Source organism: Arachis duranensis, chromosome 8 (genome assembly GCF_000817695.3).
Source record: "Arachis duranensis cultivar V14167 chromosome 8, aradu.V14167.gnm2.J7QH, whole genome shotgun sequence".
In the NCBI taxonomy this organism is placed as follows: Eukaryota; Viridiplantae; Streptophyta; class Magnoliopsida; order Fabales; family Fabaceae; genus Arachis; species Arachis duranensis.
The window spans coordinates 20,902,689-20,915,224 of NC_029779.3; positions in this window are offsets into that span (position 1 = coordinate 20,902,689).

Sequence of the window (12,536 nt, forward strand, 5' to 3'; positions counted from 1 at the left end):
ATATATTGTTGGAAAGCTCTGAAAGTTGGCTTTCCAATGCTACTAGAACCACATCAATTGGACCTCTGTAGCTCAAGTTATGCTTGTTGGAGTGCGAGGAGGTCAGGATTAACAGCATCCACTTTCTTCCTTTTCTTTTACACGAACTCTGTCAAACTTGCTCGAATGTGACCTATAATAAATCAAATTGCACAACAATTCAAAGTAGCATTCATGGCGACTTAAAACACTTAAATTTTGATTTAATTCAATAGTTTTATATGCAAATTCACTAAGAAAAGATAAGGAAGATGCTCCCGCATCACAATACTAAACTTGAATTGTTGCTTGTCCTCAAGCAACTGAAAATAATATAAACCTGAGATGTGAATTTGCATGAGAGTTTAGTTTACAATAAGCTCCTGTCTATCTCAGAGTGGGGTTAACAACACTGTGACCCTAAATAGTTTCGGCATCTCAATATCCTTTGAAGCTTAGGAATGTTAATGTCATTCAGAATTATAATCTGGATAATATTATGAATTCTCTTGCTTTTTAACTTTGGATTAATCCTTGAACACGGCATTTTCTTGTCTTTTCTTTGGTACGAAATATTGGGTCCCCCCCCAACAAGCAATTCTTTAACATCACTAGCTTGACGGTTGATTTCTTGTTAAGGCAGCAGTTGATCATAGTGCTTCAACTCCTCCCTCTCACTTTGAATTTTCTCCTTGTGTCCCTATGAAGTAGATCAATATGCTCAAGAGAGAAGATTCTGTTTACTATATAAGTCAACACTAGATTACAAGTCAACACCACCTTCATCCCTAGGAAGAAAATCTACAGTGGGGATCTTTTTATTTTTCCATACTCTGGGCACTTTCTTCTTGAGAACCTCCTCCTTGGTGGATGATGCATTTCCAACTCCAAACTTGGATTTAATCTCAGGGAGAATTTTGTTGATTGTCACCAAGGGGGGCTTGAGCTGTAGATCTTGTTGTGCATCATCAGAGGGTTCTTGAAGGTTTGGATCAATAACCTCAGCCTGCATGCACCTCTCCTCTTCACCTGTGGAATGCGTACTTTTGAAGACAAAAAAGACCAGTTGCTCATCATGCACTCTAAGCACTAATTCACACTCTTCTGCATCAATTGTAGCTCTCCCAGTGGCTAAGAATGGTCTTTCTAGGATAATATAGGAATTTTCATCCTCCCCCACGGCAAGAATTACAAAAACAGTTCGGAGGAAAAATTTTCTCACTTTGACCAAGACATTCTCCACTATTCCATGTGCATGTTTCAGATATTTGTCTGTCATTTGTAATGCTATCCTTATTGGTTGTGCCTCTTTAATTTGCAACTTCTTCATCACAGGCAATGGCTTTAAATTGATGCTTGCTCCTAGTTCACACAAGACTTTTTCAAAGGTTACGCTTCCAATGGTACATGGTATTGAAAGCTTTCTGGATCTTGCATCTTTCTTGGTAATTTGCTCTGAATGATGGCTCTACATTTCTTGGTCATGACCACTGTCTTATCTACCTTTAAAGTTCTCTTCTTGGATAGCAACTATTTCATGAACTTAACATAGAGAGGCATTTGCTCCAAAACCTCAGCAAAAGAAATATTGATTTGTAACTTTTTGAAGACTTCCAAAAACTTTGAAAACTGCTTGTCCTTGGTTTCCTTTTGAAGCCTCTAAGAACATGGCATCTTTGGCTTGTACTCTGGTGCTTTAGGCTTCACTAGATATTACCCAAGATCAACTGAAAAGGGATATCAGGGTGCCTCTCCGGGGTGTGCTTTTCTTTGGCTTGTGCCTTCTCCGGAGCTTATTTTTCAACTGGTTCCAAAATAACTTGTGCTTCTTGACCTGTCACTGGTCCACTTACCAAGGTGATAACCTTGCACTCCTTTCTTGGATTTAAAATTGTGTTACTAGGAAAGGAATTGGTGGACGTTTGATTAATTTCAGCAAATTTTCTGGCTATTTGACCCATCTGAACCTCCAAGTTCCTAAGTGAAGCTCTGGTTTCCTCCATAAAACTAAGAGTAATCTTGGAGAGTTCTACAACTATAGATTCCAAGTCAGAGGAATTCTAAGAACTGGATGGTGGATTGTTGTTGCTAAAATTACTCTGATTGAAATTATTCTGATGGCCTGATTGTTATTGATATTCTGGTGCCTCTGTGGTTAATTTTCACATCCAAAATTTGGGTGATTTCTCCACTCCGAGCCTCCATTCTGGATTGTATGTCTTGGGAAAAGGATCATTATTAGGAGTTTTGGAGGAATTATCCACATAATTAACATGTTTATAGGAAAATTGACCATAATCAAAAGTCTCACCTTGAGGAAAGCCACCACTCATGTCATAAGAGATGTCTTGGGCATTAATGGCTGAGACTTGCAATCCACCTAAGTGTTGAGAAATAGTATTTATCTGTTGAGACATGGCTTTATTCTAAGCAACAATTGTGTCCAAAGCATCCAATTCTATGACTCATTTCCTCACAAATGTCCTCTTAGAAGAATACAGATATTGGTTGTTAGCAACCATCTCAATCAAATCTATAGCCTCCTCAGGGGTTTTTTTCATGTGAAGAGACCCACCTGTAGAATTATCCAAAGATATTTTGGTAGCCTTAGTAACTCCATCATAAAAGATCTGTAACAGGATCCAGTCTGAAAACATGTCAGGAGGACATTTTCTAAGCACTAGCTTGTACCTCTCCCAAGCTTCATAGAGAGATTCACCCTCTCTCTGCTTGAATTTGGTCAAGAATCTATTGACCAATTTTTCCTGTGTATCCAAGTTCTCCTTGGGTTATATGTCAAGCCACTGCTTGGCCTGTCCCATATAGCAAATGAAAAAAACAACAACTGATAAACATTAGGATGGACTCCATTGGTCTTCACTGTATCACATATTTACAGAAAATTAGAGATGAATAAGTTTGGGTCTTCCTGCGGGAGTCCATGAAACTAACAGTTTTATTGCACCAAGAAAATAAGTTGAGACTTTAGCTCAAAGTTATTAGCATCCACAGGAGGTACAACAATTTTATTACCATAGAAGTTAGGATTCGGTGTAGTGTATAAGCCAAGAGTCCCTCTAGGATACTCAGGATTATTATGAGCATTAGGAATGACAACATTGTTGTTGTTTAGCTCCATAGTGATTTCTTCAGCTTCTTTCTCAAAATTATCTTGAGATTTTCAGTAGCTTTGTAAGCTTTAGTCTGATGTAAATGCCTTCTTAAAGTCTTCTCAATCTCAGGATCAAAGTCAATAAGAGGTTCTTTGTCCCTATTCCTCTAGATAAATAGTCAAGAAACAAGAAAAATGCGGATCCTCAATATCATAATGCAGAGAATCCGGGTGAAGCAACTAGAAAAAAAATTAAACTAAACAATTGATAAAGTAAACAGAGGACAATAAAAAAAGGTAAACGAAAGAAATAAAAATTGAAAAAAAAGAGTTGTTAATCACAGTCAATTCTCGGTAACGGCGCCAAAAACTTGTTGTGAATGTTAGAATACCACAACTGAACCGGCAAGTGCACCGGATCATACCAAGTAATATCTCAGGTGGGTTAGGGTCGATCCCATGAGGATTGATGGATCAAACAATAATGGTTGAGTGGTTCACTTTTCCAGACAAGCAAAAAGGACTATTTTGAGTTCAAATATCATTAAACAGTAATTTAGAAGAGTTAAGAAAGCAAACAGTAAATTGGTTGTCAGAATTACATGAGAAAATAGTTAAGGTTTTGGAGATATTTACTTTTCTACATTAACAATTCTTATTAACCAATTTGATTTTGTAAGGATTTTAATTCATAGCAACTTGAAGTGATTAGATTCCAATTCCTTGGTAATTTAATCCTTTTCTAACTCAATTAACCATCAATTCCTTGGTCACTTAATCTAATTAGAGGGTTTAAGTTCAAACCTTAGTTTATAGCCACAAAAAACCCTAAAGATCCAAAGGTGATATGATTATATGTCATGTATCACATTAAATTCAGATAATTATAGAGTTATGAGAATTCAGTTTCAAGTTATTATTCAGGTGAGATAACTTCTCAAGATTCAACAAGAATTCAATTTAGAAAAGAGTTATTTTCCAATACACTCTAATCCGTAGGATAAAGCATGAAATAGATTCTTGAATATAAATCAATGCATTAATAAGAAGTAGAAAACAATAGTTATTAATCTATTCAAATAAATAGAGCTCCTAACCTTAACAATGGAGGTTTAGTTGCTCATGGTTTGGAAACCCTAGTAGAGAAAAGTGTAAAGTGCAGAAGAGGAGAAGTAGTCCTAGGTCAGAATATCTTCTCCTTTTATATCTAATCCTCATAAATGCAAAATATAATTTCTAAAACCTAAAAATATCTTTTCCTAATTAAAACTAATTTTAAAAGACTAAATTAAATCAAAAGATTTAGTGAAGATCACAGGGAAGCCCTTTAAAATCAGCATTCTAGCGCCAAACTAGAGCTGAATGAAGTTTGACACCATGTTCACGTAACAATGCATGCAATTCCACGTTCCTGGTGCCAAACTTGGGGTTTCTAGCGTTTGGTGCCAGGATGGCCGAAGCAAATGTGGAGGTTCTTGTGATCTTGGCGCCAAACTTGGGTTGGTGGCATTTGACGCCATGATGCCAGATGAAAAGTATAGACTATTATATATCATTGGAAAGCTCTAGAAGTTGGCTTTCGAAGGCCACTAGAACCGCGTCAATTGGACCTCTATAGCTAACGTTACACTCATTGGAATGCAAAAAGGTTAGGGTTGACAACATCCACTTTCTTTCTTTTTTTTTAACATGAACTTTGTCAAACTTGCCTGAATGCTACCTATAACAAATCAAATTGCACAACAACTCAAAGTAGCATTCATGGTGGCTTAAAACACCTAAATCTTGATATAATTCAACAATTTCATATGCAAATTCACTAAGAAAAGATAAGGAAGATGCTCATGCATCAGTATTCCTAGGGATCTTTGGTGCCATCATACTTCATGTTAGTGGGTTTGTCAAACCTTTTGGGAGTTTGGCTTTCAGGATTTTCTCGATGAATGGGGTGGCTCCTATTATCACATGCTTGCTTCGTGTTCGCTTGACATCTCAACAGTGTCTTCGGTCGTCCTCGTCGCATTGGTGTTCCAGATCTCTGGAGACGTTGTGGTTACGTCGTTTCCATTGTCGTTCATCGGGTGACCTGTTGTTTCTAGTCTCACGATGCGATTGGGTTCTAGAGGTTGCTTGACTTGCGTGTTTCAGGTGATATTGCTACTTGGATGTGACTTGGCCCTCGAGGTTTTGCACTCTAAGGTAAAGCTCTTGGATTATCTGGATTGCTTTTTCTCCTAGGCTGTCGGGTGCTCGGCCTTCAACGGGCTGCCAGTTGTCCTCCTTCTGTTCTCACTGGACCAGGATTGGTTGGTGGTGCACGGTGCTTGTTATCTTCCCATGGGTGAGAGGAATGATATCCCTTAGTTTAGGGGTTGGCCTTTGTGAGTTTGAGTCATGGTGATGGCTTGAAGATTGCTCCTTGAGATTCTCCATCATGCCGCCACGACTTGGCAGTCTCCACAGACGGCACCAATGTACTAGAAGTCTCTAGTATGGGTAGTGAGATGGATCGGAGACTTGCGAGTCGAGATGGTTGTCGGATGATCTAATTGGAGCGGCGGGGAGTGGTACCTGCAAAGAGACTCCAACGCCTAAGTCAGAATAGATCTGAAAGGTGTAAGGTGTGTGGAATGAGTAACATACCTGGGGGGCCTCTGGCTCCCCTTTATATAGCTCGGGATAGTTATACTATCTTATCTATGAAGATAAGGGGGTATTTGATTTGAATATTGGTTGGGAATTGCAGGGCCGGTTTGGACCACGAGGGGGATAGGGGCCCAGGTATTTGGGTCGGAAGTTGCTCCGAGTTGGGGGACCCAAGAATCGGGTCCGTAACAAAACCCATCTTTCATGGGTACAACGTTAGTTTCTTTGTTTGATGAATATTTTTGTAAGCATTCACAAAATTCATGCGTACAAATGGTAGTTTATTATTATGTCTCTAACAATCGCGCACATGTGCACGCTGCCCTTAGTAACCTTCTAACTTATTAACCCTACTCAGATAACAATCCAATGGTATTATCCGGAAATAGTAGTGATTTCAATTGAGCACAAGACCCTAGGGTTGTCCCTAAACCCTTCAAAATAATTTCAGCCCACAACCCCAAAAATTACAAAATCACATTCTGTATGCCTGGTTCGGGAATTCGAGATTCCCACAGCTTAACCAGCAAGTGCACCAGGTCATCCAAGTAATACCTCAGGTGAATGAGGGTCGATATCATGAGGATTTTTTGACTAAGCAATAATGGTTTTCCAGTTGGACTTAGTTAGGCGAATAGAAACAAAAGGGTTTTGATGGTTGAAATTCGCATAAAACAATAAATAAACAAATAAAGAGAGCAAATACAGGGTTTGGTTTAAAAACAGTATGAGAAAATAGTTAAGGCTTTGGAGATGTTTACTTTTCTGGATTAAAAGTTCTTACCAACTATTTTAACAATGCATGATTAATTTCATGGTAAACTGTAAATGTCTAAACCCTAATCTGTTAGTGATTTAGCCTCCTCTAACCTTCATTAACCGCCACTCTCATGGTCACTTAATTCTGATTAGAGGGTTAAGTTCAAAAATTAGTTTATAGCCACATAAACCCTAATTACCCAAAACTAACAGGATTATATATCACATATCCCAATTAGTTCATGTAATTAGCGATTTAGGAGGAATTTGTTTTCAAGCTTTAATTTAACCGAGAAAACTCTCTCGAGATTCATAAGAACTCATGTAGAATAAAGGTCATACCCTCATTCCACCCAAATTCATAAGATTAAGAATGCAAACAATCATTGAAATTGATTCAATGCATAAATTAAAATAGAAAGGCCATAGTTCTAATCCATAGAAGTAAACAGAGCTCCTAACCTTAACCAAGAGGTTTAGTTGCTCATGACTTACAAGGAAATTAAGGTTTTGAAAATGTGCGGAAAGGTGCAAAGATCCGAATACAAGAGATCTTTTTCCCTTTTATACTAACCTAATTTGATACGAAAAATAAAATGATATAATAATTCCTAAAACTAAAAGATATTGCTTGTAAATAAAAATTACAAAAAAAAATAAAATATAACTAATACCAAATGCTAAATCCACTAGAGATGCTCCAAGAGTGGGCCTTCACATTCGAATTCAACTTGTTGGTGTTAAACGCCAATTTGGGCATTTTACGCCCAAAGGGGAGCACTTTCGCACATGCTGCTGGTGCTGAACGCTGGCTGGGCATTTAGTGCCCTGGGGCCTGGGGGGCTGCCAGCTTTTCTATTTTTAGCTTTAAACTCTACTAAACTGCTCCAAATTTCACCTGAATTTATAAAAACACTAAAAATAACTCAAAATAGCATCCAAAGAGGATCTATGCACTAAAATTAAGTAAAACTAAATAAAATCTAACTAAAAGCAACTAGAAAATGATAAGAAAAAAGGTACAAGATGCTCACGCATCACAACACCAAACTTAAACTGTTGCTTGTCCTCAAGCAACTAAAACAATATAAGACCAAGAAAAGAAAACGCCCAAGACTTGAGTGTTCATTTAAGCTCATGTCTAACAACTGAGTGGGGCTAATGACACTCCAATTCTGAAAAGGTTTGTGATGGACGGATAAATGCCGGTTAAGAATTTCTGAAAAGTATTTTCTAAAATAGCGTAGTGGTGGGCGAAATTGTGATCATCAACAATGGCTCCAACAACTTGGTGCTTTCAAACGTGAATCATACTTTTTCACAATTCTGCACAACTGGTGCACGAAATTGCATTCACACTTTTTGCAATCCGCACAACTAACCAGCAAGTGCACTGGGTCGTCCAAGTAATACCTTACGTGAGTAAGAGTCGATCCCACGGAGATTATTGGTTTGAAGCAATCTATGTTTATTTTATTATTCTTAGTCAGGATATTAATTAAAATTATCAGTTGGAATTATTAGATTGGAAAAATAAAAGAGAATAAAATCGTTACTTGTTGTGCAGTAATGAGAAATATGTTGGAGTTTTGGAGATGATTTGTCCTCTGAATTTCTGCAATGTAATATTCAACTCAATTGTTTGTAAAGCACGTCTACGGCAAGCTGTATGTAGGGTGTCACCATTGTCAGTGGCTACCTCCCATCCTCTCAGTGAAAACGTTCCAGGTGCTCTGTCACAGCACGGCTAATCAGCTGTTGGTTCTTGATCATGTTGGAATAGGATCCATTGATCCTTTTGCGTTTGTCATCACGCCCAGCAATCGCGAGTTTGAAGCGCGTCACAGCCATTCAATCCTTGAATCCTACTCAGAATACCACAGACAAGGTTTAGACCTTCCGGATCCTCAAGAGTGGCCGCCATCAATTCTAGCTTATACCGCGGAGATTCTGATTAAGTAATCTAAGAAAAGTTCATTCAGTCTGATGTAGAACGGAGGTGTTGTCAGGCACACGTTCATGGGTTGAGGGAGGTGATGAGTGTAAACATCTTAGATCGGACCATACACACGTTGAGTAAAATAGAAACAATTGCATTAATTCATCGAGATGCTGTAGAGCTCCTCACCCCCAACAATGGAGTTTAGAGACTCATGCCGTCAAAGAGTATGTAATTCAGATCTGAAAATGTCATGAGGTACAAGATAAATCTCTAAAAGTTGTTTAAATAGTAAACTAGTAACCTAGGTTTACAGAATATGAGTAAACTAAGATAATTGGTGCAGAAATCCACTTCTGGGGCCCACTTGGTGTGTGCTGGGGCTGAGACTAAAGCTATCCACGAGTTGAGGCCTTTCTTGGAGTTGAACTCCAAGTTATAACGTGTTTTGGGCGTTCAACTCCGGATCATGACGTTTTTCTGGCGTTTAACTCCAGACAGCAGCATGTACTTGGCGTTCAACGCCAAGTTACGTCATATATCTTCGCGCAAAGTATTGACTATTATATATTGCTGGAAAGCCCTAGATGTCTACTTTCCAATGCCATTAAAAGCGCGCCAATTGGACTCCTGTAGCTCCAAAAATTTCATTCCGAGTGCAGGGAGGTCAGGATCCAATAGCATCAGCAGTCCTTTTTCAGCCTAACTCAGATTTTTGCTCAACTCCCTCAATTTCAGCCAGAAAATACCTGAAATCATAGAAAAACACACAGACTCATAGTAAAGTCCAGAAATATGATTTTTGCCTAAAAACTAATAACATTCTACTAAAAACTAATTAAAACATACTAAAATCTACATGAAATTACCCCCAAAAAGCGTATAAAATATCCGCTCATCACAACACCAAACTTAAACTGTTGCTTGTCCTCAAGCAACTAGATAAATAAAATAGGATGAAAAAGAATTTAAGAAGTAATAATATCTTAGAGTTTTAAATGAAGCTCAGATTCTTATTAGATGAGCGGGGCTTGCAGCTTTTTGTTTCTGAATAGTTTTGGCATCTCCCTCTATCCTTTGAAATTCAGAATGATTGGCATCCATAGGAACTCAGAATTCAGATAGTATTATTGATTCTCCTAGTGTAGTATGTTGATTCTTGAACACAGTTACTTTATGAGTCTTGGCCGTGGCCCTAAGCACTTTGTTTTCCAGTATTACCACCGGATACATAAATGCCACAGACACCTGACTGGGTGAATCGTTTCAGATTGTGACTCAGCTTTGCTAAAGTCTCCAGTTAGAGGTGTCCAGAGCTCTTAAGCACACTCTTTTTGCTTTGGATCACGACTTTAACCACTCAGTCTCAAGCTTTTCACTTGGACCTACATGCCACAAGCACATGGTTAGGGACAGCTTGATTTAGCCGCTTAGGCCTGGAATTACTTCATTGGGCCCTCCTATCCACTGATGCTCAAAGCCTTGGATCCTTTTCACCCTTGCCTTTTGGTTTTAAGGGCTGTTGGCTTTTATTCCTTTTCTTAATCCAATGATTTCTTGTAACAAAAAAAAATTTTTTTGAACTGCTTTTTCTTGCTTCAAGAATCAATTTCATGATTTTTTAGATCATCAATAATATTTTTCGTGTTCCTCATTCTTTCAGAAGCCAATATTCATAAAATTCAAGATAAAAATTATGCACTATTCAAGCATTCATTCAGAGAACAAAAAGTGTTGCCACCACATATAGTTAATTATGATTTTTATTATTAAGAACTCGAAAATAAATTACTTCTTTATTCTAATTATCTACTATTTTATTCATGCCAGATGATGATGAGAAAAATCAATTATAACTTAATTGGAAATAGAACCAGAATAGATATACTAATTACTACTACTACTACTATATATATCTCCTAAGGTAAATTTCTATAATAACACTATCACAAAGTTAAAGCTAACATTAGATCTCAACAACCTGTGTTTTGGGAAGTAGATGTTCCTCTGATCTGTGGGATGCTTGGTCCTTCAAGGATTAATTTCTGGCGCTTCAGCTCCCTTAAATCACGCCCTTGCTCTTCTTGTTCCTTAAGCAGTTTGCAAAGCATGCTGCTTTGATTGTTCTGTTCTTCCTTTATTTGGTTCATAGCTTAGCCACAACTACCTGTGATGCGCAAATTGTCCTTCAATTCCTCAAGAAGCACATTTTCACTAGATATGGAGTGCCCAAGGGTCTTATTAGTGATAGTGGTGGTCATTTTTGTAACAAACAAATGGAGAAACTTCTTCATAAATATGGAGTTATTCATAAAGTAGCCACACCATACCACCCTTAGACTAATGGGCAGGCTGAATTAGCAAACAGAGAATTGAAGAAGATCCTAGAGAAGACAGTAGGAAGCACAAGAAAGGATTGGGCTAGGAAGTTGGAAGATGCACTCTGGGTATACAGGACAGCTTTCAAAACTCCCATTGGGAAGTTCCCCTTTCAGCTATTATATGGCAAATCTTGTCACCTCCCTGTAGAGCTTGAACACAAAGCTTTTTGGTCTACTAAACTCCTAAACCTTGACTCTGAAGCAGCAGGGGAGAAAAAGTTGTTGCAGCTAAATGAGCTGGATGAATTTAGGCTAGAAGCCTATGAAAATGCCAAGATATACAAGGAAAAAGCCAAGAGGTGGCATGACAGGAAGATCTTGAAGAAAGAATTCAAACCTGGGCAACAAGTACTCTTGTACAACTCACAACTCAAGATGTTCCCTGGCAAGGTTAAATCTAAGTGGACTGGTCCATATTTGGTAACTAAGGTTTTTCCTTATGGGAGTATTGAATTGCTAGACGAAGCAACAAAGAGTCAATTCACAGCAAATGGTCACAGAGCAAAGCTATACCTAGGAGGACAATGGGACAAGGAAAAAGAGGTTCAGAGCCTAAAGCCTTCTTGAAGAAAAAATGAAAGATGTCAAGCTAGTGACATTAAAAGAGCGCTTGTTGGGAGGCAACCCAACCTGAGGTAGTTTTCTTTTCATAGCTTTTTCAATAAAAATGTTGAATAATTGGTATGCATTGCAAGGAGCTAAGTTTGGTGTTGCACACCAAAACAATTTAAGGGAGAATGAAGGATTCTAAGTTTGGTGTTTGATGAGCGGATAATTTATACACTTTTTGGCATTGTTTTTAGGTAGTTTTTAGTAAGTTCAAGCTACTTTTAGGGATGTTTTCATTAGTTTTTATGTTAAATTCACATTTCTGGACTTTACTATGAGTTTGTGTGTTTTTCTATGATTTCAGGTAATTTCTGGCTAAAATTGAGGGACTTGAGCAAAACTCTGAGAAGGAGGCTGACAAAGGACTGCTGATGCTGTTGGAATCTGACCTTCCTGATCTCGAAATGGATTTTCTGGAGCTACAGAACTCCAAATGGCGCGTTCTCAACGGCGTTGGAAATTAGACATCCAGAGCTTTCCAGCAATATATAATGGTCCATACTTTATTCGGGAATTGACGACGTAAATTGGCGCTCAACTCCAGTTCCATGTTGCTGTCTGGAGTCAAACGCCAGAAACATGTCACGACCCGGAGTTGAACTCCCAAAACACGTTACAACTTGGCGTTCAACTCCAAGAGAAGCCTCAGCTCGTGGATAGATCAAGCTCAGACCAAACATACACTAATTGGCCCCGGAAGTGGATTTATGCATCAATTACTTACTCGTGTAAACCCGAGTAGCTAGTCTAGTATAAATAGGATAGTTTACTATTGTATTAGACATCTTTGGTCTCAGTTTTATTTTATTCTTCATCTGAGGAGACTATTGATCACGTTTTGGGGGGCTGGCCATTCGGCCATGCCTGAACCTTTCACTTATGTATTTTCAACGGTGGAGTTTCTACACACCATAGATTAAGGGTGTGGAGCTCTGCTGTACCGCAAGTTTCAATGCAATTACTATTATTTTCTATCCAATTAGAATTATTCCTGTTCTAAGATATTCGTTGCACTTCAACTTGATGAATGTGATGATCCGTGACACTCATTATCATTCTCACCTATGAACGC